At 44.6% G+C, this 10,828-nt stretch overlaps 1 protein-coding gene across 1 annotated transcript in view; it reads right to left on the reverse strand.

The window, feature by feature from the left end:
* Positions 1 to 10,828, reverse strand: part of mfsd6b (major facilitator superfamily domain containing 6b) — a 58,730-nt gene that overhangs the window by 15,935 nt on the left and 31,967 nt on the right. The gene's annotated exons all lie outside the window — the stretch shown is intronic.

Below are 10,828 nucleotides of genomic sequence, written 5' to 3' on the forward strand. Positions count from 1 at the left end.
TTAGAAACTGTCATAGTGTTTGTATCATGGCAGGCTGCTGGTATATGTGATTGGTTAGAATTTTTTGGTGGAATGTAATGGGGATAAAATTGAAATGGGAACAAGGATTTGCATAATATGATTGGCGAATAATGAAAATATAAAATAACTGATTGCAAAGGATAAAACACTTCACTAATGAAAATGAAGAAAATTGACAGACGCAACAGAAGAAATGTTATTAAAATGATCTAGACATTGACAGGAAATAAATGAAAGGCTATCAAATGGAGGCAGCTCCAGACAAAACTGTACAATTCTACAAATATCATGACGCAAAGTTTATTTACTGACATAGATTAACTTAGATATTTTATACGTTAGGTCAACAAGTCAGAATCCTAGATCATACCCAGGGTTGATGTATAAATTTATGCTTAACTGTTGATTTAAAAAAAAGCTTTACAGATAGGTTTCATGTTTTAATGGAAAGCACAACACATTTGCTATATTAGGTTAAACACTAACCTGAGTCTGTTTGAGGAGATGGAAAAAGTAGAAAATCAAGCTTAGCTATACTAAACAACTTGACTTGAACCTTTTGCATTCTGGGCACTGATTCAAAGTGTCTGTAAATAAAGTGCTATATTTTTGTTTCATGTCATGCAGAAGCTGCATTTCTTTGATCAAAAGCAATAAAAAGTTTCCATCAGCTGAACTGGAATAAACATTTTTAAAAGTGCAATTGGCATCCTATTCATAAGGTTGCCTGAAATAGTAAGAGGATAAAACTGTGAAGGGATCGATAGAAAGTGAGGAATCCATTTTCTATTAACCCATAAGGCTAAACATAAAAACATAGAAGATAGGAGCAGGAGTAGGCCATTCGGCCCCTCGAGCCCGCTCCGCCATTTAATGAGATCATGGCTGATCATCCAAATTCAGTACCCTGTCCCTGCTTTCTCCCCATATCCCTTGATCCCTTTAGCCTCAAGAAATATATCCAACTCCTTCTTCAATATATTTAATGAATTGGCCTCAACTGCCCTTTGTGGCAGGGAAGTCCACAGGTTCACCACTCTCTGGGTGAAGAAATTCCTCCTCATCTCAGTCCTAAATGGCTTACCCCTTATCCTTAGACTGTGACCCCTGGTTCTGGACTCCCCCACCATCGGGAACATCCTTCCTGCATCTAGTCTGTCTAGTCCTGTTAGAATTTTATAAGTTTCAATGAGATCCCCTCTCATTCTTCTAAACTCTAGCGAATATAAGCCTAATTGACCCAATCTCTCCTCATACGTCATTCCTGCCATCCCAGGTGTCAGTCTGGTGAATCTTCGCTGCACTCTCTCCATAGCATGAACATCCTTCCTCAGATAAGGCGACCAAAACTGCACACAATACTCAAGGTGTGGTCTCACCAAGGCCCTGTACAACTGCAGCAAGACATCCTTGCTCCTGTACTCGAATCCTCTCGCTATGAAGGCCAACATACCATTTGCCTTCTTAACCACCTGCTGCATCTGCATGCTTACCTTCAGCGACTGGTGCACAATGACACCCAGGTCTCGTTGTACTTCCCCTTTTCCCAATCTATTGCCGTTCAGATAATATTCTGTCTTCCTGTTTTTGCCACCGAAGTGGATAACCTCACATTTATCCACATTATACTGCATTTGCCATGCATCTGCCCAATCATCCAACCTGTCCAAATTATACTGGAGTTTCTCTGCATCCTCCTCACAGCACACACGCCCACCCAGCTTTGTGTCATCTGCAAACTTGGAGATATTACATCTAGTTCCCTCGTCTAGATCATTAATATATAATGTGAATAGCTGGGGTCCTAGGACCGATCCCTGCGGTACCCCAATAGTCACTGCCTGCCACTTGGAAAAAGACCCATTTATTCCAACTCTTTGCTTCCTGTCTGCCAACAAGTTCTCTATCCAAGACAGTACTTACCCCCAATCCTATGTGCTTTAACTTTGCACACTAATCTCTTATGCGGGACCTTATCAAAAGCCTTCTGAAAGTCCAAATACACCACATCCACTGGTTCTCCCTTATCTATTCTATCAGTTACATCCTCAAAAAATTCCAGTAGATTAGTCAAGCATGATTTACCTTTTGTAAATCCATGTTGACTTTGTCCAATCCCATCACAGTTTTCCAAGTGCTCTGCTATTTCATCTTTTATAATGGACTCTAGCATTTACCTCACTACCGATGTCAGGCTTACCGATCTATAATTCCCCGTTTTCTCTCTACCACCCTTTTTAAATAGTGGGGTTACATTAGCTATCCTCCAATCCATGGGAACTGTTCCAGAGTCTATAGAATTTTGGAAGATGACCAGCAATCCATCTACTATTTCTAGGGCCACTTCCTTAAGTACCCTAGGATGTAGATTATCAGGCCCTGGGGATTTATTGGCCTTCAATCCCGTCAATTTCCCTAACATCATTTCCCTACAAATACTGATTTCATTCAATTCCTCCCTCTCATTAGACCCTATGTTCCCTGACATCTCTGGGGGGTTACTTGTGTCCTCCTTTGTGAAGACAGAACCAAAGTATGTAATTAATTGGTCTACCATTTCTTTGTTCCCCGTTATAAATTCCCCTGATTCTGACTGCAAGGGACCTACGCTTGACTTCACCAATCTTTTTCTCTTCACATATCTATAGAAGCTTTTACAGTCAATTTTTATGTTCCCTGAAAGTTTACTCTCATACTCTATTTTCCCCCCTCTCAATTAATCCCTTTGTCCTCCTTTGTTGAATCCTAAGCTGCTCCCAATCCTTAGGTTTACTGCTTTTTCTGGCCAAATTATATGTCCTCTCCTTGCACCTTATGCTATCCCTAATTTCCCTTGTTAGCCACGGTTGAGTCACCTTTTTTGTTTTATTTTTATACCAAACAGGGATGAACAAATTGTGTAGTTCATCCATGCAATCTTTAACTGTTTGCCATTGCCTATCCACCATCAACCCTTTAAGTAACGTTCCCCAATCCATCCTAGCCAACTCGTGCCTCATACCATCGTAGTTTCCTTTATTTAATTTCAGGACCCTAGTCTGAGTCAACTACTTCACTCTCCATCTTAATGAAGAATTCTATCATATCATGATCGCTCCTCCCCAAGGGGCCTCACACAAGATTGCTAATTAATCCTTTCTCATTACATAATACCCAGTCTAAGATGGCCTGATCTCTAGTTGGTTCCTCGACATATTAGTCCAGGAAACCATCCCGTATACACTCTAGGAATTCCTCTTCCACAGTATTGTTACTAATTTGGTTAGCCCAATCTATATGTAGATTAAAGTCATGCAGAACTTTGCTGACAGTGGCAGTCTTCATAGCGATCACGAACAGCCTGATCTCCAGGTTAAACAATACATTGAGTACATTTAGATCCAAACCTTCTAAAAATTCATGCATGCTCAGAGATGAACTTATCTGTAGTGTAGCTACAATCGGTACATCCCATGCTTTGCTTAACCTAAACACCAGAAACTCCTGCTCGGTCTTCGGACTACGGATGACAGAAGTTTAGAGAGCCTAGAGCTTCTTGATATTGACTGGTACGAGCTGGTGCAAAGTGTAGTTAGAAAGATACAAAAATGTAGTTAGAAAGATATAAAAAGATTGTAATGCGAGGTTAGAAGATGAAGCAGAAGGAAGAGAGCTAGAAAGTTAAGGTCAACGACTGTAACATAGAAACATAGAAGATAGGAGCAGGAGTAGGCCATTCGGCCCTTCGAGCCTGCTCCGCCATTCAACGAGATCATGGCTGATCATCCAAACTAGCACCCGGTCCCTACACCGACAGCCATCCCACCAAAGCCCTATCCCCGTAACCCCACGTATTTAATCCCCCCTAACACTAAGGGTCAATTTTTATCATGGCCAATCAACCTAACCTGCACATCTTTGGGTGTGATCTACAGCAAAGCATCGCTGTGGGTTACGAGGTGTTGTCTGTAAGTATGTTCCTCGAATTCTCAGTAAACTTGTAAGTGTTTGGCTCCTGCTGAATCTAAGAACTCTCATTTCCAGCACATAGACAAGGACTGCAGCCTATGTCTATCACTACATTAACAACTCCAGTGCCATCAGAGACAGTAAGTGTTTCTTTGGGAGATATTTTTACTTGGTGCCTCCATCCTCCGAGTGCTGGTGATGGCAAATATACGCAGCAGCCACTAGCACATAGATTTCATCAAAACCAAATTGAGTTTGGCCACAGGTGTGCTGACCTCTTATCTGGCCTGTCCAGGTAAAATGGCATATGAGATAATTATTGCAAGGAAAAACTGCTCTGTGTGGGAGGTGGTGTACATAGAGGAATTGGGTGGAGCAGTGGTGTAGACACTGGCTTTTAGGTTCATATCAAGCCCAGACTCTTCTGTCTCCTGGTTACAAGGATCCTATGCAAAATGACTTTGGACAGTCTCAATCCAGCTCCGAGTGGACATGGCTTCAAAACACAAAACTGTCCCTAAATTTGACACTAATTGGCAATGTCAATCACAGAGACTACAGGATAGCTGGCATGGGAAATACTGCCACACTAGTGCAGTAGAGGTGCTCTGCTGATTTCGGAGCAGAGTGAAGGAAGCTTGATTTTGTATCCAGCTGTGGTATACCTGAATTGAGAGTGGTTGATGCGGACACTGAATAGCTGAAATGGGAAGAGTTCCACTCCCCAGCACGAACATTGAGGAGTATGAACAAGATTTTTTTTCAATGAAAGAGGTGATACACATGCCAATTACATGCTAATTTAGTTGTTTTGTGCATTGGCACTAACTGACCAAATTGTTCACTTTAACCCTTTTGAAATTGTGCAAAAATAGCTGTGCACATTAACATACAGACACAGCATTAACATTTCTTTTGGTTACAATTAAGCAGCAGGTAAAGCAGCTCATTTTAGTTGGTAGCCCTCTTCCCAGAAGGATGCAAGTTTAAGCCCCACTCCTCGACTTCAACAATTAAATCTAGGGTAATACTCCTGTGCAGTGTTGTTGCAGGGGCTATCCTTTGGAACAACCATTAAACTGAGGCCCTTTAGGCAGTCGTTAACGATCCCACAGATTTTTGCTGGCATCCTGGCCAACAATCTTCCCTCAAACAACATTGCTGTTTGTGGAATCTTAACATGTTCAAAATGGCTGCTGCTTTTGCCTACATAACAGTCACAAAATAATTTAGTGTATTTCAGAACTTCTGAGAGACATGATAAGATGCTATACAAATGTTCAGTGTATTTTAAATAATTTGTTTTCAATAAAATGTACGGTATTCAATTAAAAAGTGTACTTTATATATTTGATGAGAAAGTGTGCTTTGCATCTGTCTTCACTAAAGAGGATGCTGCCAATGTACCAGTAAAGGAAGAAGCACTAGTGATATTGGATAGGAGATAAATAGGTATTTAAAAGTTTGGCAGTCCTCAACCCGGTCCGGATGGGATGCATCCAAGTTACTGAGGGCAGTAAGGGTTGAAATTGTGAAGGCTCTGGCCACAATCTTCCAATTCTCCTTGGATATGGGGGTGGTGCCAGAGGACTGGAGGATTGCAAAATTACACCACTGTTTAAAAAAGGGGAGGGGGATAAACCTGGTAACTACAGGCCAGTCAGCTTAACGTCAGTAGTGGGGAATCTTTCCGGACAAAATTAATTGGTATTTGGAAAATTATGGGCTAATAAATGAAAGTCAGCTCAGATTTGTTAAAGGCAAATTGTGTTTGACTAATTTGATTGAATTCTTTGATGAAGTAAAGGAGAGGGTGGATGAGGGTAGTGCAGTTGATGTTGTGTATATGGACTTTCAAAAGGCGCTTGACAAAGTACCACATAATAGACTTGTTCGCAAAATTAAAGCCCATGTGATTAAAAGGACAGTGGCAGTGTGGATATGACATTGGCTAAGGGATAGAAAGCAAAGAGTAGTGGTGAACAGTTGTTTTTCAGACTGGAGGGAAGTGTGCAATGGTGTTCCCCAGGGGTTGGTATTAGGACCACTGCTCTTTTTGATATATATTAATGACCTGGACATAGGTATACAGGGCACAATTTCAAAGTTTGCAGATGGCACGAAACTCAGAAATGTAGTAAACAATGAGAAGGATAGTAACAGACTTCAGGAGGCTATAGACAGACTGATGAAATGGACACATGGCAGATGAAATATAACAGAGAAGTGTGAAGTGATACATTTTGGTAGGAAGGATGAAAAGAGGCAATATCAACTAAATGATACAATTTTAAAGGAGGTGCAGGAACCGAGGGACCTGGGGGTGTACGTACACAAATCTTTGAAGGTGACAGGACAAGTTGTGAAGGCTGTTAAAAAAGCATATGGGATCCTTGGCTTTATTAATAGAGGCATAGAGTACAAAAGCAAGGAAGTTATGCTAAACTTTTATAAAACACTGGTTAGGCCTCAGCTGGAGTATTGTGCTCAAATCTGGGCACCACATTTTAAGAAGGATGTCAATGCTTTAGAAAGGGTGTGGAAGAGATTTACTAGAACGTAACCAGGGATGAGGGGCTTCAGCTATGTGGCGAGACTGGAGAAGCTGGGGTTGTTCTTCTTAGAGCAGAGAAGTTTAAGGGGAGATTTAATAGAGGTGTTCAAAATCATGAACGGTTTTGATAGAGTAAACAAAGAGAAACTGTTTCCAGTGGCAGAAGGGTCAGTAACCAGAGGACACAGATTTAAGGTGATTGGCAAAAGAACTAGAGGCGACATGGGGAAACATTTTTTTACACAGTGCGTTGTTTTGATCTGGAATGCACTGCCTGAAAGGGTGGTGGACGCAGATTCAATAGTAACTTTCAAAATGGAACTGGATAAATACCTGAAGGGAAAAAATTTGTAGGGATATGGGGAAAGAGCAGGAGAGTGGGACCAGTTGGATAGCTCTACCAAAGAGCCAGCACAGGCATGTTGGCCAAATGGCCCCTTTCTGTACTGTATCAATCTATGATTCTATGATATATATATGTATAGTTAAAAATTGAGACAAAGGGCCTATTTGCTTATTGCCTAATAACACTGCGCAGCTCCAAAAATCTACAGGCATTGCAGCACATTCCCGCTGTAAGTTGGGCAGGAGTGTGACAGGAGTCCTGTGAAGCTGAATACACTGGATCCAGGCCTGCACTGCTACATTCTGTCTACGGCCAGCCCAATCATGGTCCTCTGTGTCAGAGGAGGTGTGACCAGGGAAGGCGACTCCGCGGCCGGGAGTTTCCTCAGCTTTGGCCTAGGATCCATCAGGCGTCCAGTACACTGGTGAAAGAAGGTGTACTAGTCTCCTGGCAGGTGGAACATGATGGCCCACCTGGGGGTCCCGGCCCGGACTCTCTGAAAGACTCGGACAGGCTTCCAGCCTGATTGCCACCTTTTCCAGGGGATTTGTAGGCCTATTAAAATGTTCCATTTCGGCTGGGTCGCTGCTTTGTATATAAGTGGTGGGCCTCTACCGCTTCTACAGGCCCTGCTCTGATGGGTGCCTATAGTACAGGTATTATTTACATGAGGGAAATGACTTCTGATTCCAGGTAATCTGGTGGGGTTCAGTGCCAGAGGTTCCCATCAGGCTGATCCTGGCACTTACAGTGGTCTGGATCAAAGACCTGTGGACTTCTGTTCAACGCGTGTTTAGCAAGGCAATTTGGCAATCAAGGGCTAGTTTGGCATGAGATAAAAACCATGCTAAAAATTACTCAAATACACAACCCTCTAGGTATTTAGCATTTAATTTTCTTTATCAAAATGTTTTGGTTTAATTTTTTGTGTGGTTCTCTGACATTACAGTAACAGCGTTAATGCTGAATAATAGAAAGTTCTAAAGCAAAGGAAAAACAAACAATTTTGTGGGATTAACAGCAGTCACAGCCAATCAGCACCCACCTTTAAGAATATTCAGGACTCCTCCCAATGTTTCAACTCACGATCAGATCACAGATCAGGAAGAACCCAGATTTGATCGCCAGTCTGTCTTGAGTTAGCTGAACTCATCTATGATGGCAGTACAGGAGATACTATTCCTAGTTTTAGTGAGGCAAAAATCAACCAGTGTTGCCACACTTGGCAAGTCTCTGTGTACAGGGTATATGGACATCCAGTGATGACAAGATTTGGCTCCACTGTGGTCTGACCAGAACACTGTACAGTTTGATCATGACTTCTTCTGACTAGTGCCCTACTGTTTTGCATTGAATCTACTAAGGATTCTACGTCTCTTTCAACTTCAGCCGTAGCTATTTCAACACCATTCATGGAGTATGTATGTTACCCATTTCTCCTTCCTATCTGCCTGTTCAAGTGGATGGAAAAGGTCCCATGGCACTATTCGAAGAGCAGGGGAGTTTCCCCAGTGTGCTAGACAGCATTTATCCATCAAACAACACCACCGAAACAGATTATCGAGTCATTTATCTCATTGTTATGTGTGGGACCTTGCTGTGTGCAAATTGATGCTGCATTTGCCAACAAAGCAACAGTGAGTACACTTCAAAAGTTGATTGTGATGCACTTTGGGATGTCCTGATGACGTGAAAGGCACAATATAAATGTAAGTTCTTTCTTTTTACTTACATATTTTATCCAGCTGATTTCCCTCTGCTTTTCTCCTACAAAATGCTCATTTCCCAGGAACAAAACAGCGGAAAAAAGGGGGCAAAGACTCATAATTGCCATGGGTTCCCCTGGTGGGGGAAGGGAGCACCTGCAACCATTCATATCATTTGGATATGGGGTGGGAGCCAATCCCAGTGCTGGATGGACCCCGTTTGGAAGGGTACCCAAAAGAGGCAAGACTTAAGCCCCGTGCCTGGCTCCCTCAGAGTGGAGGAGCTTAGAGGGGCAGACGCAAAGCCAGAGAGGACCCAAAATGTTAAGTGCCCTTTTTCTCCAGGAACCCAATTAATTCTTTGGGTCTGGCTGCTGCTTTTGGATCCTCAGCCAAGAGCCATTACCACGGCCTCAGGTCTGCAGCAGCTGTTGGATTTCTGCCTCCAGGCACAAGGTTCTGCCAAAGGGTGGACTTACACCTGGGTATGCTGGGCCTAAATTAATGAATTGTACTTGGGTTCAAGATAGGTCACACTGAAGGGGGAGAAAAATCAGCCCTATAATGCTTTATTACAAGTGGTGTTGAGCCAGAGACTATGGGAGTAATTTTAACCTAACAAAATGGGCGGGTTGGGGTCGTGTGGGAAGTTAAAGTGTTAAAAATCTGAATCCCGACCAGAACCCGCCTCCAACTCGCCCACTTCCAGTTTTAAAGGAGACAGGATGGGGGGCGGGCAACCAACCCGCTCCCAGGAGGCGGGTCCTCTATTTAAATATTATATTGAGGCTGGAAGCCTCTGCTTTAACCTCCATTTTGAATTTAACTTTAGCTGGTTGGGTTTTGCAGGCCTCATGAAACCCACCAGCTAAAGTAAGGCGAGAACTGCTGGATCCAGGAGGTAAGTGCCCATACAGTTACATCCTGGACCCAGCGTCCTTACCTAACCCACCGCCTGCGATCGGAGACTCACCCACGAGACCTCCGATCCCCCTCCCAGGCCTCCAATTCCACCTCCCTCAGGCCTCCAATCCCCCCCCCACACCCCCCCCCCCGAATGAGGCATCCACCACCTCCATGCTCCTCCGGCCCACGATGTTGTCTGCCTCCCCGCCCTGCTGCTGCTCCTGGCCCAGTATTCCTCTGAACCCCTGCTCCACCAGCCTCCGAAACCGCCCCCCCCACCGCTCCTCTGGACCCCAATCTTTGCCAACACCCCGCCCCAGCCCCTGATCCTCCAGGCGCCGATCGTTCCCTAATCCCACCCCCCCACCCGTGCTGCTCCCGGCCCCATATTGTTGCCGGTTCCCCCCCCACCCCAGCTCCTCCAGCCCTCCCCATGCTCATGCGATCCCTCCCTCCCTCCGCTCTGCAGCCTAGTGCCACAGGCCTACCCGTCCGCAGCCAGCCAGCCTCTCAATCTGGTTGGCTGCAGGTGGGAAACAGAGGTTTTCCTGGGTTTCCCGACTAACTTTGGAGCCCCCCCTCTCCCAACCCACTTCCCCATTAAAATTCAGGCCTTTCATTCTGATCTTACCTCTGAGGCGCGTTCCGTGCGGGGGTGGAAGTTAGGAACGGGAAACATGGGAGTACGGGTTTCCCGAACGGCCTGCAGTTTTTAATTGCAATACATCTTCTAATTTTTTCTTGTAGGTTTCCCATCTACAGCCAGCCTGATGGACACGCTCGGCTGCCCGTCAGACAGGAAAGCCTGCAGCACAAGGCCACAGCCGAGCCGACAGCAGGTTTGTCTCGTGGCCGGGTTGCAGGGGAGCGGGGGGGTGGGTGAGGGGGATTGTGGGAGGAAGGGTGGTGGTCGGGGTTCAGATTGTGATTGGGGGGTTCTATCATGGTGGGGGGGGGGGTCCGATCGTGGCAGGGTGGGAAAATGGTGGTCGGGGGGGAGCAGATCGCGGGAGGAGGTCCGATCGCGTGGGGCGGGGAGCAGACAGATCGCGGGGGGAGGTGGGGTTTACTGGTAAGCTTGTTGGGCCTGGAGGAAACACACCTGGCTCCTCCTCATAGAATCACAGAAGTTCACAATAACAACTTGTATTTATATAGCGCCTTTAATATAGTAAAACGTCCCAAGGCACTTCACAGTAGTGTTATAAAACAAAGTTTGACACCGAGCCACATAAGGAGAATTTAGGGCAGATGGAGGTAGGTTTTAAGGAGCATCTTAAAGGAGGAAGAGAGGCGGAGAAGTTTAGGGAGGGAATTCCAGAGCTTAGTGTCTAGGCAGCTGAAGGC

The sequence above is a fragment of the Somniosus microcephalus genome, chromosome 4 (genome assembly GCF_052327205.1).
Source record: "Somniosus microcephalus isolate GS21.2 chromosome 4, FLI_Smic_1.0, whole genome shotgun sequence".
Taxonomy (NCBI): Eukaryota; Metazoa; Chordata; class Chondrichthyes; order Squaliformes; family Somniosidae; genus Somniosus; species Somniosus microcephalus.